Below are 14328 nucleotides of genomic sequence, written 5' to 3'. Positions count from 1 at the left end.
TTCATTTATAGATGTCGTATGCCTTTTGATTAATGGTTTGATTTATTTCAAAAAAATGCTGATATCATCCTTTCCCCAAATTGCATATATGTCACTCTCACATGATTTTTTTTCGCCAATTTGATATGATGATATCATTAGTTTTTTGGAAATTTTGAATTTTAACACCACAAAAAAAAAAAAAAAAACGAAAAAAAAAGTTTTTAGCATTACCAAAAAAAAAAAAAAAAAATCTTTTTATTTTAACACAACAAATTTTTAAAAAAATTGGCTTTTACCCACCACTTAACTATAGTGATGAAATCTGTTAGTGCTATATAAACAGTGGGTTGAGAGAGATTTAGAAGTATCTCACAGGGGTAGATTGGTCATTTCATGCGGGATTTAAATTTTGCCATTTTAGATTTAGTGGTACAAAATACACTCTCTGTGGTACAACATATAATTTTAGTGGTATTTAAAAAAAGGTTTAAATGTCTAATTAGGCTGTCAAATAACACCATTACAGCTCAGTGGTACAAAATACACTCCCAGTGGTACTCAATGCGGTTTTAGTGGTACTTATAAAAATTCTTAGCGGTACAAAATGTACTCTCAGTAGTTGTGGTCCCAATTTTTTTTTTGTCGTTTTTGCACGTGAAACCAATTCTGAAAAGTTTTAGTGGGGCCCACACCACCTTTTTCACTCTTCCTATCTCTCTCCTCCTTTCTCTATCTTCTTTTTATTTTTATGTTATTTTAATGGTTGCGAGACATTTGCATTTGTCTCAGAACCCTCCATTTTTACTTCCTCCTGTTAGTGGGGCCACAATGCCTACGTGTCATCATATTATTGATCCAAAATAATAAAAAAAATTAATTTAAAAAAAAACCCTAAAACTTCCCTAGCCACCCCACCTCCACCGTCAGCCCTACCTCCGGCAGCTCGCCGCCGCAACTCACTTACCTTGACAGCCCCGTTCCCAGCCCTAGACACTGATAAATCCCCTCCCTTCCTTTCCCCTTCCCCAAAATCGACATCCCTCCCCAAAGACCACCTTAAACGACTGCCATTTTTTAGACACCTTAACATCGGCGATAAAAAATGGTCGAGTGGTCAAAATTGGTCGATTTCGACCTAAAATAGCCGATTTTAACCGTAAGTGCCCATTTTAGGGCCTTTTTTTGGTTGTTTGAAAATCAAACGACCTTAGATTGTGACCGTAGGGGGTGTGATTGTCGATTTTGGGGAAGGGGAAAGGGAAGGAGGGGGTTTTACGGTGGCTTTGGCTGGGAATGGGAGGGTAAGGGTGAGGCTATGGTGGTGTCGCGCTGCCGGCGATGGGGCTGGGGTGGCTGGGTTAGTTTAGGGTTTTGATTTTTTTAATATTTTTTTATATTTTATATATAAACTAATAATATGTCGACACGTGGCACAATGGACCCCACTTAATGGAATTTTGGATGGCAGCCATTAAGTGGTGGTGAAACCAAATTTTTTAAACTTTCAATGGTGTTAAGATAAAAGGTTTTTTTTTTTTTTTTTTTTTTTTTTTTTTTTTTTTCCTTTTTTTTTTGTGTAGCGTTAAAAACCATTTTTTCGTTTTTTTTTTTTTGTGGTGTTAAATTTCTAAGTTTTATTATTATTATTATTATTATTATTATTATTAAATTTTTAAATATCTTTTTTATTTGATAAATCTTTCATATACTTTACCCGTCATCCCTATCGAATCCTTTTTTAATGTTAATATTTCAATGTTCAACAATATTCATTGTATTTTTTATTTTTTGGTATATTTTACAATAATATGCTATAGTTTAACCATGTAAACAAAAAATAAATAAAAATAGTAATAGAATAGAAAACTTTCTTTCCGTATATTATTAACAAATCTCACAACGTGGTTGTTTAAAACCGTGCATCGGACGGGGACTAAACTAGTAATAAAACTAATAATAAAAGTAATGATATTGGAGTAATGTTGGCGGATGGAGACTAAACTAGTAACACAAGTTTTTTAAAAAACCCGGTGTTCATTAATTTAATGAATGGCGGAATTTTCGGACAAGCAACAACTGCCAATTTAGTGGGGTTGGCACGTGCGTCCTAATGATTGCCAAAATAAAGAAATAGAACTTTCTCTCTCCTCGATTTTCTCTCTTCATTTATTCACTATAGCTTTCTCTCTCCTCGTTTTTCTCTCTCTAAAAAGCAATTAACTGGCGATTTCGAGCGTGTTCTCTCTCCTCCATTGTTGATTTTCGAGCTTTTTCTCTCTTTTCTTTCACTTGTGAAGTTGTTATTTGCTGAATTATGGTTCGTTTACTTATTTTTTTGAGATTTTTGTAGTTTAAATTGTTTTGGTTCTTCGATTTTTAGGTTTTTTTATTTTGATTTTGTTTTCGTTTTTCGTAGTGTTTGTTTCAGCAATGGTGAAGAAGAAGATTACAAAGAAGGCTGTAGATGCTGAAGAAGGTGTGTTTATTTAAAATTTTCAACATTTTTTCAAATTTTCAATTGAATTTTCGCTTATATATGTCGAATTAGTAGTGCATGTTATTTTTTATAGTTTTCAGTTGATTTTTTATGCATATTATGATAATTGAATTTTAATTTTAAAGTTATTATGTTTAATTGTGCTTTATTTTATTGTTCATTGTGATAATTGGTTCAAAATTTGTTATACATGTGTTGTGGTGTTGTTATATGTGAAACAAATTTTGCATGTTTGTTTTCAGAAGTTTTATTCATTGCTTATTATTTTTCAAATTTTGTATGTTAGGTTTTAGTTAGATTATGAGAATAGTATGCATATCTGCATTGTGTTTGTGTATATGTGTTTGAGTAACAGTAATATGTGCATTGTGCATTGTGCATTGTGCATTGTGCATTGTGTGTGAGTAATAGATATATATGTTATTTATATGCATGACAAAGGTTACTTTATGCTGTTAAAAGGGTGACTTTATGCTGTGAAAATGATCACTTTATGCTGTTAAAAGGGTCACGTTTTCATTTAAAAGGGTTACTTGTTGTAGTTTAAAGGGTGACTTTATGCAGTTAAAAGGGTCACTTTATATATTTAAAAGGGTCACTTTATGCTTGTTAAAGGGTTACTTTTTCAGTTAAAAGGGTTACTTGTTGTATTTTTAAGGGTGACTTTATGCAGTTAAAAGGGTCACTTTATTCATTTAAAAGGGTCACTTTTTGCATTTAAAAGGATTTTATGCATATATTCTGAATTTTCCCATGAGTAATTTGTGAATTTGTAATTTATGGTTATTCTCTGTATTAATTAGATATAGGTGGTTCAATAGGTGGATATCGTTATAAATCGCCTTCAAGGGGAAAAGCAATGGGTAAAGAGCCTGCTAAGGGCAAAACAGTACCTAAAAAGAGCAAGACAGTTCCTGAGAAGGACAAACCAGAGTCTAAAACTGTGAAGGCTAAAACTGTTCCTAAGAAGGCCAAAGCAGAGTCTTAGAAGGTTAAAGCAGCTCCTAAGAAGTCTAAAATTGTATCTAAGAAGGCCAAAACAGTAGCTGATTCTAAATTGCAAGTGGTTTCTGATTCTGATTCTGATACCGTTGTGTAAGTATACATGTTTTTTGTTTTGCATTTTTTAATTATATATATCATGATTCTGATTCTGATATTGTTTAACTTATTTTTTTTATTATTATTATTTAGGGAAAAAAGACCCTTGATTGCAAGGTTTAGACCACACACATTGGAATTTATGTTGAGTACTTTTAGTCCTAATAAAAAAAAAGCTGTTGAAGAAATAGGTTTTGGTGGTTTATTACATCTGAAATTGAAAACTTTGAATCGTCAAATGCTACATTGGCTTGTTAAACACTTTAATGGTGGTAGCTGCATGTTTACTATTGCTGCTGGTAAAGTGTTTGTAGTTACTAAAAATGATATATGCGATGTCTTTGGCTTGCCTATGAGTGAGATTGTTGTTCCTGAACTTCAGAAGAATCCTGAAGAAGGTAGTGTAGATAAACGTATCATTCAGTCATGGAGACTTGATTATGGTCTTACTGAGAAGCAACCTCTGCATTTGTCAAAAATGGAGTCTAGGATGGTTGATTTGGATGATGGTGGGGAAGAATTTAAGAGATGTTTTGTGCTTCATGCTATGTCTAGCTTCTTAGCTCCTACTACTAATAGGACTGTTTCATTGAAATTGCTGAAGGCTGTTGAAGAAGTTGATGAAATCAAAACATTTGATTGGTGTTCATATGTTTTGAAAAAGTTAAAGAAGGCTGTTGTGAAGTATAAGAATGATGAAAATGCTAAAATGTGAGTGGTTGTTTGCTAGCTTTGCAAATTATGTATTTTCATCGATTAAATTTTCAAGGAGAAAAGGAAAGTAGTACCCTTCCTTTGATTCAACATTGTACTGATGCGAAGATTAAGAAGCGGATCAATTTGGAGATCAAAGCTGGTGATTTTGGGCAGGGACTATTGGATACCCTTACATATCCTATTTCACGGCCTCAAATTAGGGATCCTGTTGTTAAGCAAACTTGTGGTCAGGGGGCTTCTACAAGTGGTAGAAGTAGCCGCATTCTTGCATTTGAGCTTCCGGAAAATGTGATGACTGATGATGAAATTAAAGAAATTTCAACTGATGTAAGTGTTTTTTTTTTTATATATATTTAGTTATTATCTCTTTATATGCACTAAAGTTACCCTTTATGTGCACTAAAGTTACCCTTAATATTCAGTTATAAGGGTTACTTTATGCATTTAAAAGGGTAACTTTATGCATAATAAAGGGTAACCTTATGCATTTAAAAGGGTAACTTTATGCATATATCATGAATTTTCATTTGTTTTTTATTTTTATTTGTTACATTTGTATAGTTTCTTATTAGTTCATATGTTTGCAGGCTGTTCATGAAACATTTCTTTTGGTTAAAAGAAATATGGATGTATTATTGTTGGTTCAGTCACAGGGTTTTCAAGCCTTGAGTGGTATGATTTCTTCTCGCAGAACTGTTTCATTATCCTCTGATGATGCTGTTGCAGTTTCTCAAACTCAACAGCTACTCTCTGATCCTCATTACCTAAAGCTTTTAGATGGTTTAATTGAGGAGTGTAATAAGATGAAGTCTGTTCATGAATTGCTTCGTGATTTTTATGAACCTGAAGGTCATAACAATGATGTTCCTGGAGATGAACCTGCACAAAATTTGAATTTGAATAGGTCTGAGGATTATGTCAATGGTAATGGAAAAAGTGTTGTGATGAATAGGTCTGAGGATGATGTCAATGGTAATGCTGGGCCTTCTGTAGAAAATGCTTCTAGAAGTATCATCAGAGGCAATAAATCTTTGTGCTCACTCGACTGTGGGCCAGTAGGTGTGGATGTGCCTTTTCTTGCACTATTTTTGAGGGCTAATGCTCGGATTTTCAAGAATTTGCCTAAGTTACATTTGGAAATTCTTGATTATTGTTTACTGAAGGATGATTCAATGATGAGGAAGTTAAGTGTCATTTTTTATGATAATTATATTTTTATATGTTTTTTTTCCTTTATTTTTTTTAATGCTTATCTTATTTTTTTTTATTGTTGCAGTGAGAACCTTGTTACTTTTGGGATGAATTTTTTAATTCCAAGAGAAGACATGGTGTCCCTGGTAGTTCCACTTAGAATTCGATGGTGCATCATTGATTGCTACTATCTGTATTTGAATGAGAAGGCATGTTTTGATTCTGATCCTCGAAAATTCTTCTTTGGTGTGAGGCAAAGTGTAAGTAATTTGATTTTTTTTTATTTTTTTTTATTTAAACACATTTACTTTATATAAATATATAAACAAGTTCTCATACTTTTAATAGTTTGCATTCTTACATGTTTGTGAAAACATTGGCAAAGGTGATATTTCACAAGCTGTTAATGATTTGCACGATTTATGGGAAGGTTGGGTGAGCTATGAGAATCCTGAATGTGATATTATGGATGCTGAACTGGTATATTTCATGCTAAATTACTATCAAAACTTTAAAAAAGTTCTGTTTTGTGTTACTCAGTCTAAATCAGTGTTTTAATTTTTCTGTTTCAGATCTATTTTCCTGTTCTTGTTAAGAATCACTACATTTTGTTTGTTATTGATCATACAAAAGAGGTGGTATATTATCTTGACAATATTATCTGGCGTGATGATGCTCTTGAATATACCAAAGAATTGTCTTCACACTTGGTATGTTTATGTTGATTCATTGTTATGTGTCTGTTTACTTATTGTTTCCATTTAAATTTTTTTTTGTTTTTATTTTATTCTAAAGTTTTATATTTTATGTCAGTGTGATCAAATGGGTGTTTTTCTCGGAAAAAGAAATCATCCAAAGAGTTCTCAGCTACCTTCTTATGGGTTTCAAATTGTTGAGTTGGAATGGAGAAAAGAAAAAGTTGACAATTTGGACTGTGGGGTGTTTATCATGTATCACATGCTCCATTTTGTTGGCGAATCGTTCAAATTAAATGAACTGAAAACAGTAATTATTCATCTATTTTTTCTGTAGTTTTTCCCTTTCTAATGCTTTTATTAATTACATATTGATAAGTTTTTTTTTTTTTTTTTTTTTTTTTTTCTGTTGTGAGATTATTGGGAGAAAATTTCTGCGAGGTGAGATCTGTACCACACTGGTGCTGTGTGATTTGAATGAATCTAGGAATGATGTGTTGTCAGAATTAGAGAAGTTCAATGAGAAGAAGAAAGATCCTGCTTATTGCCAGGGAATTGAAATGAGAAGAAAGGATGCAATTGCTGCAAAGAAGAAGAAAGAAAAATGGCAGCTGAAGCAGAAGCAAAGGCAGAGGCAGAAGAAGAGAATCCCAAAGGAAAAAGGGAAAAAAAGAAGACAGACAAGTACACTCCTTCTAAAGGGTGAAATGACTGTTAGTTATTAGTTGATTAGGTCTAGGAGTATTTTTTGAACAATGAAAAAACTTAATGTATGTGCATATACATCAAGTTAAATGATGTAATTAAACTTAGTGGATAGTTTTTGGTTCTTTTGGAATACTGATGTATGTGCATACATTAAGTAATTTGAAAGGTTCTTATGTATGTTTTTTATGGGGTCATTTTTGTGCATAAAAAGGGTTACTTTGTAGCATAAAAAGGGTTACTTTTGTGGGTAGAAATAATAAGTTTATACATGATAAGGTATACTTTTGTGGGTAGATAGGGTACCTTTTATGCATGAAAAGGGTAACTTTTATTGATAAAAGGGGTAACTTTTATTAACAGAAAGGGTAATTATTACCAAAGAAAAGGTTGATTTAGTGGATATAAAGGATAACTTTTATGCATGAAAAGGATCACTTTTATGCATAAAAAGGTTTACTTTTTAGCATAAAGGGTTACTTTTGTGGGTAGAAATAATAAGTTTATACATGATAAGGTATACTTTTGTGGGTAGATAGGGTAACTTTTATGCATGAAAAGGGTAACTTTTATTGATAAAAGGGGTAACTTTTATTAACAGAAAGGGTAACTATTACCAAAGAAAAGGTTGATTTAGTGGATAGAAAGGATAACTTTTATGCATGAAAAGAGTCACTTTTATGCATGAAAAGGGTTACTTTTATACGTTAAAAGGGTAACATAAGTTGATGTGTTCCAATAATTAAACATGTGCTAATAAAAGTGTCAATCACATTTTCATTAAACTAGTCATAGAGTAAAAAAACAAAAGAAAAATAGTTTAACAATACAAGGTATATTAATTTCGAAAAAAAAAATGTTCTAAAAAAGATCTTAAAAGAGTCGTAAGTTAGGTGTCTTTGATCCAAATTCTGAATTTGGAGGTGGCAGTGCTGGTTTTCTTTTTCTCTTGCTTTTTTCAAGTCCTCCTTTTGCTCTCTTGCTTCTTCCTTTTGTTACAGCCCTTTTAGGATCAAGTATTATTGGTACACTTGTGCTTGTACTCGATGCTGAAGAAACGTCAGTATTGCTTTGAGTGCTGTCTGCCACATCAGGAATGTTAGAAGCAGCTTCTGCACTTTCTTTCTGAGCAGCACTAGCAAGTAAGTCTTCCACCATTTTAAGACTGTTTCTGAAGCTTTCTTCCATAAATGCTCTTGTCTCTTCATTTTCTTGACTTTTTAAGATTAGATTGTAGTATTTCCTCATCATTGTTTGCCTCCATGGAATATATTACTGTTTAGGATCCTGATTCTTCAACCTATCCCATGCCTCTGTTTTTGCAAACTTAGTCCATCTTTTTGAAACATACTTGTCTGGTATTCTTGTTACTGAATGCAAATGTAGAATTCTGATGCAATGATAACATAACCATCCAGATGCTTCAAAATTTTTGCAAGTACACCATACAGTCTGGCTCTCATGTATATAGTTTACTTGATGTGCAGACCATGGCTTGTCTTCTAGTGTTACTTGATAAAGTAGGCATTCTTCATTACTGCCTAACATCTGAACAGTTGTTGCCATAGAGTATCCAAACTCCTCTTCAAAATCTCTAAAGAGTGATAAAGTGAAAACCTGTACATCAAAATCATGTAGCTTCATTTAAATTGCCATATATTAGGTGTAATTTATGTACTTGTCAGTTAACTTTTTACCTGTGCAGCATGCTTTAGCATTCCAGATAGAGGCAATGAAGTGAATGCTATTGACTTGCTACAGGTAAACTCATCATATTTCTCAGTGCTTCTCCAACGATTGGTTGTCTTCTTAAATATGGTATAAAATTCTGTCAAAATAGTTGCTTTACTTGCTCTGAATCCTATAGCATGATTAGTGCTTTCACTCCTTTGTGACGATAAGATCCCTGCTGAAAAGAAATCTCTACTAAGGGCAGGACACCATTTGTCTTTCAACTCATACACTCTTTTGTACCAAGAGTGTTCTGTCAACTCATATTTCTGCAACATTGCCTGCCACTTTGCTTCGAATTCTTGTTCTGTCACACACATCTTTAAGCACTGGTTGAATGCAAATTTGAATTCTTTGTCTTTTTTAAGAGCTCCAAATCTGGTTATGGCATTTTGCTCCAAATGCCATATACAAAGTCTATGCCTTGTATTAGGAATCACCTGCATTGAAAATAAAGGGGTCACTTTATGCTGTTAAAAGGGTTACTTTATGCACTAAAAAGGGTAACGTTATGCAGCTAAAAGGGTAACTTTATGTGAAAAAGGAAAACTTTATTGTCAGAGCTCAAATCTGTAAGATGTCAATATAAATCTTTTACCTTCAGAATTGCATTTGCCATTGCTTGGTCCTGATCAGTGAATATTGAAGTTGGTTTTCTATCCTCCATAGCTTTGAAGAAGGTTTGTAGTAACCACACAAATGAATCTGTCGTTTCATCCCCAATAAAAGCACAAGCAAACATACAATTATGCCAGTGGTTATTTATGCCAACAAATGGAGCACATATAAGATTATATCTGTTGGTTCTGTATGTTGTATCAAAGACAAGAACATCTCCATATATCCTATAGTCTTCTAGCATCATTGAATCTCTCCAAAAGATATTGCAAATTCTTCCTTCTTTGTCAAACTTCACTCTAAAAAAGAAGTTTGGATCCTCTGATTGTTCCTGACTTAAAATATTCACTAAAGTTTAAGCATCTCCAGCCTCAATTTGTTCCATTCTTAACCTTGAGCAGAAATTCAGGTGATCTACAACACTATGGCCTACATTCTGTTCTCCTCCAGCCTCTGTAGCCATGTAATTGTAAGTGTCCATTGTAGTTAGACCTGAAGATTTCATTGTTTTGATTGCTTCAGCTTTTTCCTCTGTCATTTTTCTTTCAGAATGATGCAAATAATGCCACTGTGGCTTTGTTAGCTCGTGGTTATGCTGAATAACATGAGCCACCACCTCAAACTGTCCTTCTTTATTCACTTTTGCTCTTATGCATGCCTTGCAATTCGATCTTGTAATGGATACTTGTCTTGGCTTTCTTGTTTTTACATTTACATCCTCTTCATCAACCATTTCAACTAACTTTGTTTTCTTCTGACCTGAATGTCTCTTTCCCTCAGCAAAACACACATAGTTTTTCTCAGTTACTATTTTTGTGTGTTGTTTGAATCTAGTTGTATGTTTTCTTATTGAAAACCCCAGTATAGCAGCATGTTTTTCATATAATTCCAAAATTTCTTCAAAAGTTTCTCTTACCACACCAACAAATGATCCTCTAAGATCTAAACCAGAAGCATCAATTGGATTTGTATATGTTATTTAATACAAACAAATCAGATAATAACCACAGGCAGCATAAAAAAAGGGTAACATTCGTTTGAAAATAGGGTAACTTTTATGCATTGAAAAAGGTAACATTTAGGCATTCAAAGGGTTACTTTTTGCATACAATCTGAATTTTCAGCATACAATCTGAGTGTAACATTTGTGCATAAATAGGGTCACTTTAAGCATGAAAAGGGTAACATTTAGGCATTCAAAGGGTTACTTTTTGCATGCAATCTAAAAAGTTCTGCATTCAATCTGAGGGTAACATTTAGGCATAAGTACGGTCACGTTTATGCATGAAAAGTGTAACAATTATGTATTTAATGGGTTACTTTTTGCATACAATCTCAAAAATTTATAGAAATTACCTTCAGTTGCATTTGATTTGGTTGTTTGTTCTGAATTTGAATCAATTGATTTATCAGGAACCACTTGATTTTCTGCATTGTGAATTGCGTCTTCTGCATTCTCAATTGCTTCATCTGCATTATCGATTGCTTCATCTGCATTGTCTGGATTGTTGAATATTGGTACGAATTCATCTCCAAAACAATTAGTTTCTTCTTCTTCTATAATCGATCGATTTAAATCGATTTCAAATTCAGTCTCAATTTGCCTCTGTTTATGTAGCAATTCGTGAATGAGATTGCTGCAATTTGTTGTATCGAAAGTCGAATTCTCCATTGATGATCGATTTCTGCAATTTGTAAGTTTTCTCACTTTATTTGTCCTTAATTGATGATCGAATTCTTCTATTTGTGCGTTTTCTCACCTTTTTTCTCCTCGATTGATGATCGATTTCTGCAATTTTTGCGTTTTCTAACCTTTTTTCTCCTCGATTGATGATCGTTTTCTGCAATTTTTGCGATTTCTCACTTTCTCTCTCCTCAATGGATGATCGATAGCTGCGTTTTCTCACTTTCTCTCTCCTCCATTGTTGTTCTGCGTTTTTTTTATTTTTAGGTATGAAATTCCGCGATTTTGAAATTCCGCGATTAAAAAAAAAAAACAGTAAATGGGTTGCACGTGCGAAAAACCCGATGTACAGTAAAAATACTGTACACCGGGTACATGCAAATGGGATTGAACTAGTAATTATATAAATAATGATATTGGAGTAATGTTGGTTTAAGAGTAATGGACATGATTTAGATGAGAAGGATATATTCATTGACCAGACCTAGGTTATGCACAAAAACATTATTCCCTTGTGTGATATATGTTTGAGGTGTCTTAGAGATAGATGACTCATTGTGCGAAGAAATTCCCTACTATTCAATTGTCAAAATTCTTTATTTTTTAGAAAAACTACATTTAATGAGAATAGGTCATGAAATTGAAATAAAGGCTAGTGACAACAAAAAAGGATGGTACTATTAAATTTATTTAGTCGCACTTAGAAATATTGTAATTACAATACGCATTGAAATTTAATAATTAAGACGAACTCTAAGATGACACATGTCATCGTCTAATTAAAAGTTTTTCAGCCTTTTTTTTTTTCTTTTTTTTGCCAAATATTAACTTTTATACTTGACATCAAATTTCTTCCATATATATTATACCAATATATATTTTCATATCTTTCTTAGTTTCTTACCATTTTTATTGGGTATTAAAGTAGTATTTTTCTATAAGACTTTAAATTATTCTTTTTTGTCTAATTATATGCATATGTTGTACTTTGTATTTTATTTTTAAGAATAAACGTAAAATAAATAAAGTTGTCAGAATCTATACTTTTATTAACATTGCATCTCATTTTGTAAATATAATTACAAATATGCAATCCTAAAAAATTAACCAAATTATATATTTTGCATAAATATGTATTTTTTTATTAATATTATAGGAATATTAGATAAAGATACCATTGACTATAATCATAACAATAGTACTAATAAAACAAAAATTAAATTCTCCACCATTCACTAAAAATGAAACAAATAATCAACTAAATTACTCATGTGTCTATCAAGGTGTGGGACTAAAAGTGCATCGCACGGGTATTGACCTTGATTTTTATTGATATAATGTATTTTATCTAATGAAGTTATTTTTTTATGTTCAGTAATATAATTCATTTTTAAAATTAATTATTGTATTAATAACTAAATGTTGTAATTCGTAATTAAATCTTGTAAAAATCATGCACAACATGGAACTTATAGTAGTACAACAACTGAAACAAAATAGAAGGATACTTGTTATACGTATGAGGAAGCAGATAGTAAGCCAATGCCAAATATATAGTGATAGAGTATGTAATAAACTGATCTTGGCTTCAACAAGCTGATGGTTAAGACTTAAAGTTATGTTTTATATTTTACCACCCCTCCTTTCAAAGTGGAATATATATTAAGCGCTGGGTATGAGGAGCACTCATGCTCCATCCACACTTCAAGCCCATCGGACTCTCGTATGAGAGGGCGTAATAGACGCAAATTCTTAGCTACATACTGGTGCAGCTAAGTCATATATATGAACATGCAATAATTTAAGCTGAAGATCATTTTTTTTCTTTTCCTCATATCTTAACTCCTCTCTTCTTCTTTCTTACATATATTAATATTTTCTCTCCTCTGTTATCTCTCATTTCAAAATTTTCTCTCTCCTCTTTGTTCCTTTCCATATAAGTTAATTTTCTTTCAAATTATTACCTCTCCTTCCTTAGATTATTTTTGTTGCTTATAAATATGTGAATGTTATATTTGTTGTTTTCTATAAATTTTGCATTTGTAATTCCTAAATAATTATCATGTTATAGAACGACAATTATTGTCTTCATGACGAATTGAGATAATATTTCAGGTGGATATAAAAAATGTTAGAGTTAAAGTAATTACAATCGAAGTATACAATTTCTATAAAATAAATGAGCACATAGTACTTTAAAATTGAATATTTAGTACAAAAAAAAAACATTTAATACACTAAAAATGAACATTTAATACAATTTCTATAAAATATATGCTCATTTTATGTATTTAATACATTAAATGCATAAAATGAGCATATATTAACGATTTAATTTTTAATGGGTTATATTTTTAAGGAAGGAAACTCGTTCGATGCGTAATCCAAAGATATTAATTAATAATTAATATTGTTAGTTATGAGTCAAAGGTAAGTTGAATTTGATTGTATAGCAAGCATGTTTTATTGCTATTCTTATTAATAGGATATTCATGTTAGTGTGGTGCATATGTACTCAGCTTTTGCTGATTTGTACTTTTGTGTTTGTGTTTGGCTTTCCTTTAATTTGCCCTACTATGACCCATTTATATGGTGAGTAGAGAATTGAAATAAAGGGGAAGTGACAGGTACTTGAAGCATGAAGAGCATAATGGGAATGAGTGCTGAGAGTTACTTGTTATGCTTTCCTAATTTTATGTTTTGAATTATTTTATTATGGACTAACCTTTATGTATTATTTAAAGTTGGATTTTTGAAAGGGTCATGCTTGGAATGGTTTCAACTTGTGATCGATTTAATTATTTTATTTTGTTTTGAGATTGTGAACTCAAGTTTTATGTTAAAAAGTTGGTCTTTAATTTAGACTTCCGCTGTGTAACTTTGAAAAATAGCCTTAGCCGTTATCACGGTGGCGGTAATATTTTGGTTATTTCCTTAAAATAGTTTTAATTAGAATAAAAATAGTAATTTAAAATAAGGGAATTTCTGAGGTATTACAACTTTTCTATCCAAATTTTGTGATTTGCTTAGTTTCTCCAATTTCTTAAAGTTAGATCTAATGAATTTGATTTAGCAAAATTTAAAAAATTTGTTTGATATCACGGTGATTTGCTTAGTTTCTTCAATTTAAAGTTAGATCTATCCAAATTTTGTGATTTGCTTAGTTTCTCCAATTTCTTAAAAAGTTTATGGTATTTCCTCGTTGTCCATAAGATCTAACGAATTTGATTTTGCAAAATTTAAAAAATTTGTTTGATTTCACGGTGGTTGGGGTGGTTGTCCAATGAACGTCGGTGGCCGTTGACCACTAGAGAGAACGGTAAAAAGTTTTGTGTACAGTTAAAGTGTGAAATTGAGGTAAAATTAATTATTTTTATAATCGTTATTATAAGGTTAATTACGTAATT

This window comes from Chenopodium album, chromosome 6, assembly GCF_948465745.1.
Source record: "Chenopodium album chromosome 6, dcCheAlbu1.1, whole genome shotgun sequence".
Lineage (NCBI taxonomy): Eukaryota > Viridiplantae > Streptophyta > Magnoliopsida > Caryophyllales > Amaranthaceae > Chenopodium > Chenopodium album.
This window is presented reverse-complemented; position numbering follows the sequence as displayed.